The 20356-nt window shown below is 41.3% G+C and overlaps 1 protein-coding gene across 3 annotated transcripts in view; it reads right to left on the minus strand.

Annotated features, from left to right (window-relative positions):
* RAPGEF5 (Rap guanine nucleotide exchange factor 5) overlaps positions 1 to 20356 on the minus strand; it is a 235203-nt gene that overhangs the window by 116020 nt on the left and 98827 nt on the right. The window contains exon 1 of one of the 3 annotated variants that reach the window (XM_059885819.1): positions 3784 to 3877. The exons of the other annotated variants lie outside the window; for them this stretch is intronic. The gene's annotated coding sequence lies outside the window, so the exon portion shown is untranslated. Of the gene's footprint in view, positions 1 to 3783; positions 3878 to 20356 lie in introns of those variants that run through there. 3 annotated transcript variants of the gene reach the window in all.

Genomic DNA, 20356 nt, shown 5'->3' on the forward strand with positions numbered 1-20356 from the left:
CTCTTGAAGAATTTTCCACAGTTTATTGTGATCCACACAGTCAAAGGCTTTGGCATAGTCAATAAAGCAGAAATAGATGTTTTTTTCTGGAACTCTGTTGCTTTTTCGATGATCCAGCGGATATTGGCAATTTGATCTCTATTTCCTCTGCCTTTTCTAAAACAGCTTGAACATCTGGAAGTTCATGGTTCACATATTGCTGAAGCCTGGCTAAGGAATTTTAAATTGGGAACTGCATGACGTGATGTCTATTTTCAAAAGTTCTGTTTACCTGCTTTGAGGAGACCAGACTTAGGAGAAGCAAGACAGGAAGGAGGGAGCCCAGTTAAGTGACCATGGCTTACCATCTGGGCTAGAAATGACCATAGCACAGACCGGGGTGGGGGGAGGCGGGGCAGATGAGCTGAAGCGACAGGGAGAATCTGAGCTGTGTTTCTGAGACATAATTTGCCAATGAACTGAATAGGAGAGGCAAGGAACTGCATGGGAGTGGGGGCGGGGGTGGGTGGCAGGGAAATTAGTGAGAAAAGGCAATCCAGAATGATACCCAAGTAGAATAAGTCATTGCTTGTGCTGACTGTACCACTTATTCTTTTTGCCTTCTCCGTCAACAGCAGGCCCCAAACACAGCAACCTACTGACAGTGAGGTCGCCCACTGAATATTATTTCATGTACCTTTTGCTTTTTTGTGTCTCTTATGCCCACTGTGTGGCACTCACCATGGCGCTCACCTAAATGCTGCACACACAGTGTGAGTGCTGTAAAAACTAACTGAGATGAACAATTTCTCCCCAAGTGACCAAAAAGGCACAAATTGACTACACCTACATACATAAGCTATGTCTTACATAGCCATTTACGAAAAAAGAAGGGAGGGAAAGTCTTCTCTTAAACTCCATGGAAAACCAGGATAACTCCGACCAGCTGAGCATTAAAAAGCAAGGCAGGAACAACAGAAGTTGACAGAAGCTTTTCTTCTGCTTTCAGCAAAAAGTTCCATTCATGCTTGTTCAAAACGGGCCCTCTGTTGCTACTGTTGCCCAATTAGGAGGAAATTTAAGAATAAAGAAAAACACTAATATTTTCTCTGAAAAACTAGAGACATAAATGAAAAGGGAAAAATAAAATACAAAATAATATCTACAAGTCCACTTAAAAATGCAGTGGGTTGTAGAAATAAGTAAACTATCTGAAATACCGTAAGAAGCCTTTCTTCATCCTATAATGAGGAACAGTGTTCCTAGAGGGCAAGTCAATAATATGCCGACAGGGAACAACTATGCCTGCATTAAGTACTCACTATACCTTGGCACTTAATTTATGTTTTATTTGAATTTTTGCTCTTTAAAGTTTTAGTTTTGATGAAAATAAAGAAAATTAAATTTTGGAGTATTTTGGCCCATTACATGCGTGTTTTTGTTTTTAAAACAACAATGTTCTGATTTCTGTGCATTTCTTTTTTTCATCTTATTATAAATGCATCATACAACATGCAGGATCAGTCAGTCAGTTCAGTCGCTCAGTCGTGTGCAACTCTTTGTGACCCCATGGACTGAAGCATGCCAGGCCTCCCTGTCCATCACCAACTCCCAGAGCTTACTCAAATTCACGTCCATAGAGTCGGTGATGCCATCCAGCCATCTCATCCTCTGTCACGCCCTTCATGTCCTGCCTTCAATCTTTCCCAGCATCAGGGTCTTTTCCAGTGAGTCAGTTCTTTGTATCAGGTGGCCAAAAGATTGGAGTTTCAGCTTTAGCATCAGTCCTTCCAATGAATGTTCAGGACTGATCTCCTTTAGGATGGACTGGTTGGATCTCCTTGCTATCCAAGGGACTCTCAAGAGTCTTCTCCAACACCACAGTTCAAAAGCATCAATTCTTCAGCACTTAACTTTCTTTATAGTTCAACTCTCACATCCATCCATACATGACTACTGGAAAAACCATACCTTTGACTATATGGATGTATGCTGGAAAAGTAATGTCTCTGCTTTTAAATATGCTGTCCAGGCTGGTCATAACTTTTCTTTCAAGGAGCTAGCATCTTTTAATTTCATGGCTGCAGTCACCATCTGCAGTGATTCTGGAGCCCCCAAAAATAAAGTCTGTCACCTTTTCCACTGTTTCACCATGTATTTGCCACAAAATGATGGCACCAGATGCCATGATCTTAGTTTTCTGAATGTTGAGTTTTAACCCAACTTTTTCACTCTCCTCTTTCACTTTCTTAAATTGAAGAAAGTAGGGAAAACTACTAGACCATTAAGGTATGACCTAAATCAAATCCCTTAGGATTACACAGTAGAAGTGACAAATAGATTCAAGGAATTAGATCTGATAGAGTACCTGAAGAACTATGGCCAGAGGTTCGTGACACTGTACAGGAGGCAGTGATCAAGACTATCCCCAAGAAAATGAAATTCAAAAAGGCAAAATGGTTGTCTAAGGAGGCCTTACAAATAGTTGAGAAAAGAAGAGAAGCTAAAGGCAAAGGAGAAAAGGAAAGATATACCCATTTGAATGCAGAGTTCCACAGAACAGCAAGGAGAGATAAGAAAGCCTTCCTCAGTGATCAATATAAAGACATAAAGAAAAACAATAGAATAGGAAAGTCTAGAGATCTCTTCAAGAAAATCAGACATAGTAAGGGAACATTTCACACAAAGATGGGCACAATAAAAAACAGAAATGGTATGGACCTAACAGAAGCAGAAGATATTAAGAAGAGGTGGCAAAAATACACAAAACTATACAAAAAAGATCTTCATGACCCAGATAACCACAATGGTGTGATCACTCACCTAGAGCCAGACATCCTGGAATGTGAAGTCAAGTGGGCCTTAGGAAGCATCACTACGAACAAAGATAGTGAAGGTGATGGAATTCCAGTTGAGCTTTTTCAAATCCTAAAAGATGATGCTGTGAAAGTACTGCACTCAATATGCCATCAAGTTTGGAAAACTCAGCAGTGGTCACAGGACTGGAAAAGGTCATTTTTCATTCCAATCCCAAAGAAAGGCAATGCCAAAGAATGCTCAAACTACTGCATAATTGCACTCATCTCACATGCTAGTAAAGTGATGCTCAAAATTCTCCAAGCCAGGCTTCAACAGTACATGAACCGTGAACTTCCAAATGTTCAAGCTGGATTTAGAAAAGGCAGAGGAACCAGAGATCAAAGTGCCAACATCTGTTGGATCATCAAAAAAGCAACAGAGTTCCAGAAAAACATCTACTTTTGCTTTATTGACTATGCCAAAGCCTTTGGCTGTGTGGATCACAATAAACTGTGGAAAATTCTGAAAGAGATGGGAATACCAGACCACCTGACCTGCTTCTTGAGAAATCTGTATGCAGGTCGGGAAGCAACAGTTAGAACTGGACATGAAACAACAGACTGGTTCCAAACAAGGAAAGGAGTACATCAAGGCTGTATATTGTCACCCTGTTTATTTAACTTATATGCAGAGTACATCATGAGAAATGCTGGGCTGGACGAAGCACAAGCTGGAATCAAGATTGCCGGGAGAAATATCAATAACCTCAGATATGCAGATGACACAACCCTTATGGCAGAAAGTGAAGAGGAACTAAAGAGCCTCTTGATGAAAGTGAAAGAGGAGAGTGAAAAAGTTGGCTTAAAACTCAACATTCAGACAACATGCAGGATGGTGAATTACAATTTCATGATTGAGAGTTCACACTATTTTTGAAATATAGACATAATTCTTAGTACATACAACTAGAACGAAACAAAGAGAAGATAACCAAAAAACGCATACTTGGGATAAGAATTCAGTCCTGTATTTCTAGCTTTTCCTCAACAACAATGTGACATTTCTCATCACATATTGAAGATCTCAAAATGTGTTGCCCAGGGTTACATGTGGTTAACAGAGAGAGAATTAGAAACACAAGTATGTTAAAAGCATGTCACAAAGGTAACTTAGTAACTGATCACAACATGGGTAAGAAGAGACGCTCAAAGTGCTACTGGACTCAACCTCAGCACCCCGATAATGAAGAAAACAGTGTGGTCCCTTACTACACACAACAGTATTTTATTGGAAATACTGAAAAAAATATGATTCTAAGAATGCATTTTTAGCTAGTGGCTCACGTATACCACTTGAGAAAAAAAAACCACCTTCTTTATCACGGCCTTCTGAGGATTTATAATCACCCCATGAAGTCTCATGGACGACACCTAAAAGAGAATGCCTTATTGATGCTTTAATGTGAAGATCAATGTCTACGACTACATGGGGGCACTTTCTCTCTCCATGCCTCCTCAGAGTGTGGCTCATCTGGTAGAACAAGGAGGAAGCAGTTACTTGGATTTTGAGCTGAATTCTTTTATCTGATCAGAATAAGAATCTGCTGGAGGAAATTTTCCTCTGCAAATATTGATTCTGGACGGTTCCCTCCCATGGCACAAAGATACAGGAATGACAGCTTCTGGGACCAAGGGAGGCGTGAAGCCTTGCTCTCTGCCAACACAAACCATCCCCTTATCTCTCAACACACAGAGTCCAAGAGCCAGAAAAGGCCTTTGAAAATAACTTACCACAACAAAAGTCACAGTACAAGACCTGAAGCATACACTGCAAATGGTAAAGAGAGAGCCCGCAAGAGAACTAAGAATATACGTGGATTAATTAGCACTAACTCACATAAGAGTTATGTGAGTTTAACTGTATCTCTTTGTAAGGTCAGTTCAGTTCAGTCGCTCAGTCGTGTCCAACTCTTTGCGACCCCATGAACTGCAGCACGCCAGGCCTCCCTGTCTATCACCAACTCCCGGAGTCCACCCAAACTGATGTCCATTGAGTCCGTGATACCATCCAACCATCTCATCCTCTGTCATCCCCTTCTCCTGCCTTCAGTCTTTCCCAGCATCAGGGTCTTTTCAAATGAGTCAGTTCATCACATCAGGTGGCCAAAGGATTGGAGTTTCAGCTTCAACATCAGTCCTTCCAAGGAACACCGAGGACTGATCTCCTTTAGGATGGACTGGTTGGATCTCCTTGTAGTCCAAGGGAGTATCAAGAGTCTTCTCCAACACCACAGTTCAAAAGCATCAATTTTTCGGTGCTCAGCTTTCTTTATACTCCAACTCTGACATCCATACATGACTACTGGAAAAACCATAGCCTTGACTATATGGACCTTTGTTGACAAAGAAATGTCTCTGCTTTTTAATATGCTGTCTAGGTTGGTCATAACTTTCCTTCCAAGGAGTAAGTGTCTTTCAATTTCATGGCTGCAATCGCCATCTGCAGTGATATTGGAGCCCCAAAAAATAAAGTCAACCCGTTCCCACTATTTCCCCATCTATTTGCCATGAAGTGATGGGACCAGATGCCACGATCTTAATTTTCTGAATGTTGAGCTTTAAGCCAATTTTTTCACTCTCCTCTTTCCCTTTCTTCAAGAGGCTCTTTAGTTCTTCTTCACTTTCTGCCATAAGGGTGGTGTCATCTGCATATCTGAGGTTAGCCAAGAGCAATTCAAGAGGGGTTACTGGTGACAGCCTCTGAGGATGCCAGGGTTCTCCTGACTGTCACCGTCTTGCTGCCTTGGGGACAAGAGGTTCTCTCTCCCCATGACTTAACTGGGATGGTTGCTAAGAAAACTCTCCTAACAACTCTGTTAAAACTGTTATTGAAACACAAAGGGGATTGATGCTCTTTCAGAATGACGTTTACTTAATTCCTGATCAGTGTTGTAAAAGTCAAAGCCAAACCAACAGGTCATTAAATACAATGACTCTAATGTACGAAGTGACTATAGTTGAGAGCGCTCTTTAAAAATCAACCAGACTGTTTTTTTAATTTACAGATCAACCAAAATCGTATTACAGACAGAAATTCAGTGTTTCAATGTGAGAAATTAGCAAATAGAGTTAAGAAAAGTAATTCATTGAGTACTTTGCCAAGAATTAAAGTTTTGCCAAAAATGTCACCCTTTACCTGTGCAGTAGTTTTACAGAGGGAAAGCTCTTTCACAAAGGGTCTCATCTGATGTTCAAAAAACCTACAGAGTTGGGCAGGTAAAAACATTCTCATTTTATACAATCCTCCTGTATAAAATGTTGTGTCTGTGGCAGTTCAAGTCACCCTCAGTCAAGCACAGAGCAGTAACAGCAAGTCAAACTGCAAATTCATTCATGTGTTTCCTGACCAGGACTTCTTTCCATTTCTTTTTTAATGAAATAGAACAGAATACAGTGGAAAGAATAGGAAAAAACTTAAAGGTCAAAATGTACTGCAACTGGTAAAGTTCAGTATTTCTCAAAAACCTGGAATTAGATGTGTGCCAGGTCAGGCTCCTCTGAATGTCCTGCGGGTTGTGGACATAAATATGTTAGGAAAACACAGAAGGTATTCCCAGCCATGGGAGGCAGAACCCTGTTTCTCATTATCCGAATAACCAGCTATGTTTTTGGTGCCATTTCCTGGAAAAAGGTCGTACTATTTATTTTAGGAGCCCCCTCAACAAGACTCTATCCACATCCAACAAGGAGAGCAGCCCTGTGAGAAGGCATGGAAATGAGCTACCAGCAAGACATGCTGGCAGAGCATATTCATTCAGTCACTCAGTTCTGTCCAACTCTTTGCGAACCCATGGGCTGTCACCTGCCAGGCTCCTCTGTCCATGGGATATCCCAGACAAGAATACTGGAGTGGGCTGCCATTCCCTTCTCCAGGGGATCTTCTCGACCCAGGGATTGAACCAAGGTCTCCTGGATTGCAGGCGGATTGTTTACTATCTGAGCCACCAGTGAAGGCCATGTTATCTACATATATCCCACAAGTGCTCCCAAATGCTCAGATCTTTTTTAATCTTTAAAAAAGTAAGGGGAAAAGCAGTTACAAGCCTTAACTCACCATTATATATGTTTTTAGTAGTGAAATTTGAAAAATAGTGGTCAGCATTCACCATTGAGTCATGTCATATAGTATTTTTAATATTCTTTTGACTCTTTAAAGTTTTATGTATTCTTTTTTCCAGTTTTATTGAATAATAATTGACATACATCTCTGTATAAGTTTAACATGTACAGAAGTGATTACTACAGTCGGTTCAGCTAACATCCATCTTCTCTTACAGATACAATAATAAAAAAAGAAAAAAGGAAAAAATTTTCATTGTGAAGAATATTCTTAGGATTTACTCTGTATGCACCATAGAGCAGTGCTAGCTATAGTTACTGTGTTGTGCTTTACACCCCAGTACTCATTGCCCTCTTATAACTGCAAGTTTGTATCTTTTGACCACCTTCCTCCATCTCCCCCTTCCCCAGCTCTGTGCCTCTGGTAACCACAAATCTCATCTCTTTTCCTATGAGTTTGGTTTTTCCTTACTCCTTGGAAGGAAAGTTATGACCAACCTAGATAGCATATTCAAAAGCAGAGACATTACTTTGCCAACAAAGGTCCGTCTAGTCAAGGCTATGGTTTTTCCTGTGGTCATGTATGGATGTGAGAGTTGGACCGTGAAGAAGGCTGAGCGCCGAAGAATTGATGCTTTTGAACTGTGGTGTTGGAGAAGACTCTTGAGAATCCCTTGGACTGCAAGGAGATCCAACCAGTCCATTCTGAAGGAGATCAGCCCTGGGATTTCTTTGGAAGGAATGATGCTGAAGCTGAAACTCCAGTACTTTGGCCACCTCATGTGAAGAGTTGACTCATTGGAAAAGACTCTGATGCTGGGAGGGATTGGGGGCAGGAGGAGAAGGAGGTGACAGAGGATGAGATGGCTGGATGGCATCACTGACTCAATGGACGTGAGTCTGAGTGAACTCTGGGAGTTGGTGATGGACAGGGAGGCCTGGCGTGCTGCGATTCATGGGGTCGCAAAGAGTCGGACACAACTGAGCGACTGAACTGAACTGAACTGATGAGTTTCGTTTTTCTATATCCATTTGTCCATCAGTGGACACTCAGGCTGTTTCCATGTCTTGGCTGCTGTAGATAATGCTGCTATGAAACGGGTGCAAATACCTTTTCAAGTTAGTGTTTTCATTTCTTTTGGATATATCCCCTGAGGTGGAATTGCTGGATCACACAATAGTTCTATTTTCAATTTTTTGAGGACTCTCCATATTGTTTCCATAGTAACTGCACCAATTTACAATCCCACCATGCCACAATATTATAATCTGGTCCATCCAGTGCCATTCAACCTTTTCTTTGAAAGCTGACAAATAACCACTCTCTCCATCTCAATCTATTCAGCCTGTCAGCTGAACTTGAGACTGTTTAAAACTCTCTTTTCTGGGTCCTTATCAGGTTGAACCCTCTAAAAAAATGCAAGTTTCCTGCAGGCTCTCTTTCCTCTCTCCTCAGTGATATTATCTGTTCCTATGGTTTCAACTTTCCCCATTATGCGGGTTATTCCCAAATCTGTGTCTCCATCTCTGCCCTCTTCCCTGAGTGCCAGGCCCACATCTCCAGTTATGTGCTGAGGATGCTCATTTCAGAGACCATCACATGTCTGCTCCATACAAGCTGCTATGGCATGTGCAGCGGCATCACCTCTGCCCTCAAGAAAGAGCATCAATTTAATGCAATGGGAGGACATGGAGGTCTGAAATCACATGCATCACACACAGCATGTCTTACAGGCCTCTCCTTCCTCCTGGGGTCTGTACTTTAGTTCAGATCACCACCAGGAGCCTTCGTGTTCTTCTTTCCCTCAGCCCTCACATTCGTCTCTCACTAGATCCTGTGACTTTTACCTCTGAAACGTTTCTGTCCCTCTTGCTCCCTGCCACTGTCATAGCTTATGACCATGCCACCTCTCACCTTTCTGCCACTATTGCCCAGCCTCCGAGCCAGCCCCTGTCTCCATACATTCTCCACTCAGCTGCTCCACTTCCAGATCGCCAGCCTGGTCCTGTCACGCTGCCATCCCTGAAGACTCCTGCCTCTTGCCACTTACGGAACACAACAGCACACACGGAGCTCAATACTAATGTTTTACTTTTACCAACATTTGACTACTGGTGTGCTGATAAGTGGGAATCCACAGCACTCGGACAACATGATAAATCTACAGTGCAGAGGCTAAAACCAGAGGTAGGTGAAAACCTGTCATCTGCTTCATCAGGTACTCCACACTCCGCACAATTGCCTGGAGACAGCTCAAGCTATGGCGAGACAGACTCTGGGCTGTTTCCCTGTCTCCTGACTGATGGTGTGATTTATCCCTGCCCCCAGCAGAGAGGATTCCATTTCAACTCTTGTGCCTTTGCCTTGCAGTAGACTTGACCCTCCAAACTTTCTTTCCTCCACTTCTTAACAGGTTTTTACCTACTAGGTGTTTTCTTTGGAGTCACATTTAATACATTAATGTCCAGCCAACGGAAAAGTTATTCAATAGAGAAAAATGGTAATGTCACCAGAGCAAAGTGTACCCTTTAATTAGAGCATAAATATTTGCTCCATTGATGAGAGTAATAAAGAATTCATCAGTACCTGAGCCCAGCAGCCTGTTCGGTTGTCCTTCTTGTGAAGAAATGTATTAGAAATAAACAAGTTTCCTTTTAATGTGAAGTTGGATTATATACAATTCAACTAAAATAAAACCTCAATGACAAACAGTCGAGTTAAGCTTAGAAACATTTTTCTTCACCATTTTTCTTGGGAGACAGAAGGGCTTTCATTTTTAAACACCTTGCAAGAATTGTGTTCTGGTGCCAGGACAGGTTCAGGCTAATCCTGTGACCAAAGATTTGAGCAGCAGTGATGCTCAGACACCTTAAGATGTTCATTTATTTAAAAAGATCCCACTACTCTGTATAGTTTCACCCAAGAATTGTAAAGTTTTTAAAATATTTATCTCAGGGAGTAAAACAAAATGATATCTGGGACTTCCCTGATGGTCCAGAGGTCGACTCCGCACTTTCACTGCAGGCAGCACAGGTTTGATTCCTGGTTGGGGAACTATGTTCCCACGTGCCGCAAGGTGCAGCCAAAAATAAGAGGAAATTATTTCTAAGCCTAACTACATGCCAGCTTCATGCTTTCTGCTGTCTAACTCTCTCCTACCTCCAGAAGCCTCAGAGGCATATGCCCTTTGCTCCATTTCACAGCATACGAAAACAAATGTCTGGGAGCCACTACTTCACAGTAAGGGACTCAGCCAGAACTGAACTTGAGTCTCTTAAATTGCTTTTCACAGCTACGAAATTTTGCCTCAAGGACTGTAAACCAGAAAACATAACAGGTCAGATCTACACAGAGAGTCTTGTTAACTAAGGTTTTATAGTAGGCAAGGAGTCTACATTCCAAAAACAAGGTTTATTTACATTAAAACACTTCTCACATGATGCTATTTTTCTGTTGTTGTTGTTCCTGAATTGTCAGCAATTATACTGCTGAATCTTCCCTTGACATTACAGCGAAATTCTAAAACATGCAGAGGAACCGCCAAGAATCCCCTCAAAGTCCTTATGTTTGTAAATACTGATACAAGCAAAGACACCAAATGGTCCAATCACTCAATCATTGTGGGGGTGGGAGGGAGCAGATAGGCCAAGAGATGGCTAGGAAATATCTGAAAACTTTCCTTAACCTTCAATGAACTCTATCCCACTGGATTTTTTTTTAATGTCCTTTTATTACAAATATGGGAGAAAATATGGCATCATTTCTACACTATTTCTAGTATATGACCTTTGTCAAGTCACATCAACTCACCAATCTTAAACTTCATTACCTGCAGAAGGGGGTGATCAGAGCCACAACCCCACAGGGTAGGTGTGTGGAAAAAAGGATGGCAGTCAAGTGCTTAATCAAGGGTAATTAAGCTACAAAGCATGTAATGTGCTTTTTTCTTTTCCATTTTCATCTCTGGATGGAATCTTCTCCCTAATCAGACCCTCATACAGCCTGGGGAGAGCAGAAGATAAGGAGCATAAAGATGAAGCCAATCATATTTGCATCCTGACACCCAAAGAATTTTGCAACAAGACAACAGGCTTGAAAGGGCAAACACGGTAAAGAATGTCATTCTCCTCTGCACATCAAGAACCCACTCTAAAAGTCTTAGATTGCAGAGCTCTCTCTCCTGGGATAGCTAAGCCACAGGTTTATCTCCCTCAAGGAGACAGTCAGGAAGTAATGGGTAAGAAAAGGTCAAGCTCATCTCTGTGTTGCTACAAGTGGATCATGGGATGGGGCAGCAGAAAGAGGAAGCAGAAACAGGTCAGAACAGTGGGCCTGAGCTCCCCGGTGGGCTTGGCTCTGAGGCTTGGGTGGGTGGATGATTGAGGGGACGCTAAGGATGGGAGTGCTGGTTAGCACACCTACACGGTGGGAGACGGCCTTGAACCCTACCCCAGCCCCACCCGGGGCCAGCACACTCACAGGGGATCATCTGTGAGCACCGTAAGGCTTGGAGCAGACAAGGGGTAGGGCTTACTTTTCTGAGCTGCTCTTCCTTCCCTGGCTGGGAAGTCTGAAAGGACTCAGAAGTACCTCTGTGGCCCAGGAAGAGGGGCTGGCAGTGGAAGTGCCCTCATCCAGGGGCTGCCTGGAGCCTGTAGCAGGGAAGCAGTGGGGGTTACAGCTCCAGCAAGAGGCAGTATGGGGCCAGAGGCCCAAGGAAGGTCCAGACACAGAGCCAGCCGCGCTGGGCCCCTAACTGCCGCTGCAGATACCACAGCAAGCAGAGGCCCCCTGCAGATCCACCAAGCCTGCAGCAGTGGCAGGGGCACTGCTTCAGAGATCAGAGGAGCCCACGCCACCACAGGACCCTCTCATGCCAGAAACTAAGTGGCCCAAGAAGGGAGATTTAAACCAGACTCAGGCAGGACCAACATCCTGAACAGATCGCTCACCACAAAGAAAGTTTGAATCAGAAACAGGTAAGATCTAGAAGCTCACTGGCACTAGGTAAGACCATACAGCACAGCTGATGAAAACGAAGAAGAAAGCATTTCCCATCTACATTTCACCACAGTGAATAATTCTGACAATCTGTTGCCATTTTTGAGTATTAGTATAAGTGCTCTAATGGTTCCTAAACTAATCTCATAAGATTACAAGAAAACTTAGCCAAGATATATGTGGAAAGAAAAACGTCTTGATACAGCACTAGCGCTGGCTGATAGCCAGACTCCTTTCCACATCCACGCTGACGGCACTCAGCCAGCCATCTCTCCTCTCAAATCAAAGTCTATGTATTTTGCTTTGTCATATACAATTGATAGAAACTACAGGCTGTTTTATTGGTCTGACTTTCTTCTTGAAGTATCAAGGTAATGAATAACTGCACTAAAGCAGGCCCCAGGAAAACTCCCTTGGAAGGACCTGAACCACTCATATAAAGGTAATATTTTGATGAAACTGTCCTCTTGATTACAAGGTTAACCCTGAAATTAGTTGACTTAAGTAGGCCTAATGTTAGTAGCAAAATGAAGCAGCTTCAACAACTTGGATTCGGGTACAAACGATAAGCCTGAATTCCACACCAGTAATTAGTTTCAGTGATGACTCTGAGATGACTGAAGGGTCCAAGGTGCCCAGTGACCAAGCCTATACAGCCTAGGTGCTGCTCTAACACCATGAGAGCAGAGCATGAAATCTGCTCCTCCCCTGACCAGACAAGGTGGAAAGACATTCCCTGGGGCAGCAGGGTGCTGGGACAACACCCATACCCTCCTCCACTGTAGCAAGAGAGGGTTCCAGCCAGGGCCTATGGATGACCTCTAATCCCTGTTACTTCCCCCTACCTGAAGGTGGAAATTTGTTTTCTTACTACTATTTGATAAATTTGTGTTTGCTCTATAAGGCCTCCCTCAGGCCGAAGAAAAGAACCTTTACCTCGCTCTACCTTCAGAACTAGGATATGGAAATGGGCCTTCTAAACATATGAAAACAAAACTAAAAATCGAAATGAAGAAAACAGAAACATAAGAACTAAGATGGCAATCATATCTGTCATGCTCTTCTATTTCAGCTAGAGTGGAAGAAAAATGGGCACCATTTCTAAAAGCTTCCAACTGTTTCTAATGGTATAAAGATAACCTCAATCTCAAATTTCTCACAGTCATTTTTCTACCAGAAGACAATAATACGATAAGATATAAACTTTCTCCATTAATTTTAATAGGTCTTAAAGCAAATGCTTTGTTTCTATTCTGTATCTGCATTTGCAACACACAGAAGTTAGCCCCCTTTTGGCAAAAGGAGAAGCAGACAATCCCTTTAGTCCTGTCAACTTGGGGTCCTGCCCACAACTTATCAGGATGTGGCTGTGGATCATGTGCACTCACTTACAGCCAAGGTTAAATTCACTTCCTCTTTAAACTAGTGGGCCCTCCCTCCCTGACCCAAAGGTCTTTCTGGTAAGTTCAGTATAGAAACTTCAGTAGGAGTATTTGCTTATTCCTGAGTCTGCCCACTAAATAAAGCTTGGTAGTACTTCTCTTCGTTTACAAAGGCTTTACTGCCAATGCATGAAAGCTTTTAATTCTGTTACCATTCACATGACAAAATTTCCACTCAGGTCAAGAAACATTGTAAAGTTGGGCAGTTGTCCAACTCAACTTAAGGAACTTTAGAAAATCAAAATTTTATTTAGTTAAGCAGGAATTCTGATGCAATCATTCAGAAGGAAACCTAAAATTATTTAAAAAAATAATCTATCCATCTGTTTCCTCATCTCCAACCAAAAAGACTAATGTCAAAATGTATCGCTGAAGTTGTAAAGAGAAGTCTTCATTGTCTCCAAAATTTTTATCATCAATCTCATTCCAAAAACAGATATCACTGTAGTATTAAAATGCAATATTTTTATAACTATCTGAAAATTGCAAGTGACTAGAACCACAATTTGTCCACTTACAAAGACAATGTCTGATTAAGAAATCGTCAGATGTTAAGCACTTATGTGTCACATTAAGCAGAAAGAACAGTATGTGACATAAATTTCACTTTTATCATAACTGGCTCACTTTTTCTAATATAATTCAGTTGAATCAAATTGTGTACTTTGCATTACATACTATGGCACATTATTTAACTTATATTTACACACACTGTGCCTGTCATTTTCAGTTTTACTGAAAACAGCTCCATTTTCATGGCTGTTTATACAATTAGACTTTTAATGTGACGAATGATGGACAATAGCTGGGTCATGTGGCCAAGACAAAGATTTCCCTCGAGTGTGCTTACTTGTCAATACAAATGAGAGCAGAAAATGTTCCCTGAAAAAGGTGGGGGAGGGGCCCATCTGCAGATCTTCACTAAGGAAAAAATGAAAAAATGTTTGGAAAAGATACTAAGTTATCAGCAGTTATTATTCTTACATTCTGCCTAAACAGACAGCAAAGAATACCACCTAATACTTGGCCCTGAGGGCATGACCTGCAGACTCAGCATGGCCCTCCAGCATCAACCAAGCCCAGCCTCTTCCTTTTATTTAAAAAAAAAAAAAGAAGAAGAAGAAGAACCTGAGGCTGAGGGGAGCCAGTGACTTGCCAGAGTGAACACAGCCCAGATTTTCTGACTGCATGTCCAAGACTGCCAGATTTTGGTAGCTGACTGTGTTCACCAGACCACAGAATTTCATAACTTTGTAAGAACAGCATACAACAAGGATTCCTCTACTTAAGGAATATTTTAGTTCATAAGACACCATTTTAGCCATTAATATACCTTCCCATTTAATTATCCCATCATCTCGTTCTTGTAATATTTCCTTAACTATTCTAATATTTTAAAACACCTACCAACTGCTTTTCTTTTGTACCTTGGGTGTATACAGAGAAGCAATCACAGCATTTTTAACTGTAAAAATGGATCACAGGTCACTCTCCCCACCCTCCTTACCCATGCACCTCGACCCCCTCCATGTAAAACTTCATTCAAACACACAGAATTAGTCAGATACAGGGTTTTAAGTGGATGCTCGTCCTTCTGGGGCACTTGGTAATTAGCATACTAGCCTCCCAGGCTGGCCTCCAGACTCAGGGTGGCATATATCATATGTTCTTCTGGGAAGCAGTTCCGAAACCCCAGAAGACCAAGAACAAAGGAGCCGGCAGGCTCTAGAGAAGCCACCCCATCAACAGTGTATTAAAGACACCCATTAGTTGCCTCCATCAGCTAATTAACTCAACAAATGCAAAACCTAAATCATTAAAGAAAGTGGTTCTGATTGCATTGCTGGGCTCTAATTTGGTGTTGCTAACCCAGCAGGGTGGGAACAGGGCTGCTCCACAGAAAACAAAAAAATGGTCCACACTGGGGAGCCTGCATGGGATGGGACTGAATTTTTTATGAAAGTTGAGCCCTACCAGGAAGTTTCACTGCTAAAAAAGGGTACCATGGAGACCTCTGTGTTTATGCTTTGAAATTTAAATCAATTTAAATATAAATTGCTATCCTTTTTAGTCATTATGAGAAAGAAATAAAATGTGGGTTTCAGATCTCTGGTGTGCAAATGGTCATTAACTTTCATTTGACCTTGTGTGTAGAATGAATATTGAATTTATGCACAGGGTACACTCATTACACTCATCTAGTTTGCTCAAAGAAAACACGTTCCCAGGAGCTGTAGTGCTGGCAGCCAGCTTTCCATGCTCAAACAGAAAACTGTGGAGTCCCCACTTTATGTCTGTCCCACCTTCCACCCAACTCTCTGCTCCAAACCGCAGGAAACGGTTTCCCAAGGTTTGGCCACGTTTATAAGACACAGGCAATAACAGCTAAGAATCTGAATGGTGTAAAATCATTGTCCTGGACCACATGAGACCAGAGAGCATCAGTGCTCAGTTCCCCCTTCCGGTATCTGGTTCCCTAAAACAAGAACAAGCTCCCATTGGAGTGATAAATACCTTTGTCTACTGAGCCTTATAAACATTACCTTCCTTCACTGAAGAGTTTCTGCAGTGCATTTTTAAAAACAAAGGCCTCTAAACCTTGCACTCGCACGCACACTCTGCTGTGGTTATTACCATTCTTCACCTCCTTGGCAAATCAGTTCCATTTACTCTCTTAATGGACACAACCATGTAGAAGGAGGAAAAAGAAAATCATCTTGCCTTTCTAATTTCCTAAATTCTAAGTAACCCTCAGGGTTAAAAAGAGCCCAACTTCCATGCTGGTTGCTCTCAGATACCTTGCTATTCAGGAGAAAACAGGGCAAAGAGCTATTTTCTTTTATGGTATGTCACTGAATGGTTATTTATCATTTTGACTTAATAGCTCTAATTACAAAAGACAGTGTCATGGGATTCTTTTTTTAAAGGCAATTTTCTTCGTATCCCAGTGGGAGAGTTAGAAAAAATTTACAAAGCATCTGCCTCATGCATTTTCAATTGTTTCTGGGTTTTATTGATGCTATTATTTTCTTGATAGGAAGATTTTTACATTTTCAAGTAAGTTTTAACTTTGCATTGCATTGACAATGACTGTTTCAAGACTCTTATTATGGTTTCATGCCATTAAATAAAAAAGAAAGATACAACTTGTCAACCACTGAATTGATCTCTGTTTAGTAAGAACATGCACTGGTGGAGACGGGATGTGAATGTACAAAATCCGTCAGCTGGCAGAAGAGCCTCTGGAAATATTAGAACAAGGAGTTATTATAGCACCGAGAAGGGGGAGATTTTTACAAACTTCAACAATCAGCATGGTGTTAGGCAAAGCTCTCTCTTCTCAGGAAAACATCCTAGATCCTCAATCAGGAAGACCAGAATGTCGTGTTGATGATTTTGGGGGAAAACACATGCTACTTCTTTCCTCTTGGTTGACAAATGCTAAATAGCACATTTGTTAGTGGGGCTAACAAGACAATCGGTGTGGGTCTGTGCTGACCACGAACGAGAGCCATGGCCCTGCCGGCTCAACATCCAGAAGGCGGCAAAGGAGAAGAGGACACAACACAAAGCATGTGAAAACGTCAGCTCCGAGAGGAGACGGGGCGCCCTGTGAAGACAGGGTGGGGAAGACTTTAAATTTTTAAGGGGTTGAAAATACCACTAAAAATAAAGCATAATATCTCAACTGCGTAGAATACAGCCAATAGACCTCTGTCGTTATAAACTAGCATTTTCTAGTTTGAACATTATTAGCACACTCAGAGATTAGATGGAAAAAAACTATTCAAGACAGGATTACTACAGCTTTTATTAATACTTTCAAAGCATTTAAAATTTTTTCAATAGCAAGTTAATCACAAGAAACCAGAAAGGGGTTTGAGATAGCAATAATTGTACCAGCCGTTAAGTCTGCCTTTGATGGCCCTTAATTTTATTATTACCATCCACTCTAAAATCCCATTTTACTGTGCGTTCTCCTTTATGAGCAATGTGTTCATGAGAGAATGAAGTCAAACACTGTGCTCCATTAAAATAAAAAGTAAAAAGTTAGAGGACCATAAAAGTAGAAGCAATTCCATTGGCTTAATGGTTATTTTTCTTTTTCTAAAGGTGCAGAAGGGAGAAACCTTTCTCTACTGTTAAAAATAATCAGTCCATCTATTTCATTTTTCATGACAAAGCGATGGGGATGTCTTCTGTGTGGGAAGCTTCTGCCCTGAAGGAGAACATGTCCCTTCAATTGTGTCAGACCTCAACCCTCTCTGCAGAGCTTCCTGTCAGCACTGACTCCCTGCCAATCTCACAAAGGGGCTTAGAACTGCTTAAGTTCTTGTAACGAGTTATTGGTGACCAGTGACTGTTACCAGCAGTAGATCTTCAAAGCTAGGAATTTAGCCAGATAATAAAAGGCCCTCAACTTGTCTGATGGGTTCACCCAGATTACCAGATCCCGCGGTCACCTGTTGAATGTTTTACAAACACACCGTTCAGTATACAGCAAATGTTAATAACCAAGCTGGAGAAATCACATACCCATTCAAATGCCTATTTAAGCTTGAGTATAGGAATCAACTCTCACATCCATACATGACCACTGGAAAAACCATAGCCTTGACTCGACGGACCTTTGTTGGCAAAGTAATGTCTCTGCTTTTCAATATGCTATCTAGGTTGGTCATAACTTTTCTTCCAAGGAGTAAGCGTCTTTTAATTTCATGGAATCAAAGATGATTGAACAAACAAAGAGGATTTCTGAGGCCAGGAGAAATAATTTAACGTGAATGTAAAACTCGGGCTTCCTTCTCATCCTTTCTGGCCTATTAAAAATAATGTTTCTAAAAGCTAAAACTAAACACAGTAGGTAAAACTATTTTATACAATTTTATGTTTTATATATATATTTAACATCCCAAAGAAATAATAAAATATCTTGGTACAAAAATAACATGGTAACCTGAATCCCTGGCTAATTTACTTGAAAATGAGGGGGGAAAATTGCTGCTATTTACTGCTTGAAAAATGTAAGTTTTCACTCGATTCTTTTCCATTCCCAGAAACAAAAGTAGAAAATGTGAATGCCTTTCCATAAACCAAATCTTTACTCCCCATAATAACAAGGGAGGGGACGCAGCGTAGCTAGGAAAACTAGAGACTGGATGTTGGAAAGCCTGGGTTTGCACTGGTTGCAGCCTTAACCTGTGTACTCTCAGGCACGACATTTCCCTCTAAATCCTCTCTGAATCACGAGATTCAGACAATACAAGCAATTCCTCCTGTGGTGAGCACTCTGCCCCAGCAGCCATCCCTCTCCTGCTGGTTTTCTCTGGGGAGCCACACCTGCCCCAGCCTCAGTTCGTGGGACTTAACCTCTGTATCCTGCCCTCCATCCAAGCTTCCACTGCTCCAGAGATGGGCATTCCATCCTTCCAGCAAAGTCCCCGCTGAGACCTCCGTGGGCCTTACCAGGAAAGAGGTTCTCTCCTGCTGAGACTGATTAGCTCCACAGATGCCCTGAGCCTTTGTGGTTTTCAGTTTATTTTTCTCTCACTTGTCCCTAAGAGTCCTGAATAAAACATTCCCAAGGTTGTGACTCCATTAAGGATAATGAAAGAAATTAATGAAAATACTATTATAATTAAATATTGGAGCTGGAAGGAATCACGAAGGTTCCTACATTCTATACCCACCCCCTTATGATACAATACAAATTGGAATCCCTTTACCAAAGTCACAAAGACATTTAATGGTACAAACAGAGTCTAGAACCTCTTCTGTGTTTTCCAAACATTAATATCCTCGATACTTAGTTTTAAAACATTTAACTAGGTATGGACTAGGAGAGAGAGTGAAATATAAAAACTGCCAAAGAGGTTTACCAATATGAGATTTCTGGCTTTCCAGAAATAAAAGCCCACCATGGCACAAATTTCATCTAATCTAAAGATACTGAGAGCTAAACATGCTTTGGCTGTGGATTCCCTTGAAAGGGGGAAGAAAATGTTCCTAAGACTCTAACAATTCGCAGTAGAATCAGCAATTCAACAAAAAAGAAACAAGTGCAAGGATATCTGTGTTAACCGTGTGAAGCCTTAAAATGCTATTCATATTCACTAAGGTTAGCATTTCGAGGAGAAAACTGTTTAAAGACTCATCCTAATGGCTTCTTAGAAAATTACAACAAAATAGATTTTTTACAAAGCTAGATCCTTGAGTCATCTATATAATCTATCAATTGGCAATTACTTTTATTTCTGTTTGGAGGACAGCTGAAACCAAACAACTCTTTCTTTATACTAATTCTTGTTTTCACAACCCTTCACAGAGAGACGTAAATCTGGCATGACCACCTGAGCCCTAATTAGCAGTTCCACCGCAAGACAGATATTAAGGCGATCAATTCCTTTTGTCAAGCCCCAGACGTGCCAACTAGTATTTCAATACTTTTTTTATTAGAAGTATACCAGTTTCTTCTTATTCTACCTTAAAAAAATCAAAATAGTTTTTTTTTTTTAAATGAGCATACAGAAAGCACCATTCTGCAGCTAAAATTCTGTTTAATTAAGGCTGTGTTTAACAGTTCATTTTATCACCTCCTAACTACATAGTAATACATTATCCTTTTTCAGACAGCCATTGACTTACTCACGTTTATTTATCTCTGAAATAAACAACGTGATTTTAAAATAGCAGGGAGCCGTATTTGTCCTTGCTCACCACCGTGCCGCCAGTGCCCTAGAGTAGGTGCTCAGTTAGAATCTGATAAAGGAACCAAAGCCATACTTAGGAGTTAGGTTCTCACACTTTGCCGCTATGATTTTCCATCTACTCTCAAGGCCAAATGCAGCAGCAGAAGTGTGGGACAAATCAGGTGGCTGTCTCCTGAAGTCCACATTTGGATTCTTTGAATATTGCAATATCATCTTGGTTATTTTTGCCCCTAGACGGTTTCCCAAATTTGTTGTAGTTTGGGGAATATGGCACAGAAAAGTCTGTTTTTCTCTAAAAATGATCTT

This window comes from Bos taurus, chromosome 4 (assembly GCF_002263795.3).
Source record: "Bos taurus isolate L1 Dominette 01449 registration number 42190680 breed Hereford chromosome 4, ARS-UCD2.0, whole genome shotgun sequence".
NCBI lineage: Eukaryota > Metazoa > Chordata > Mammalia > Artiodactyla > Bovidae > Bos > Bos taurus.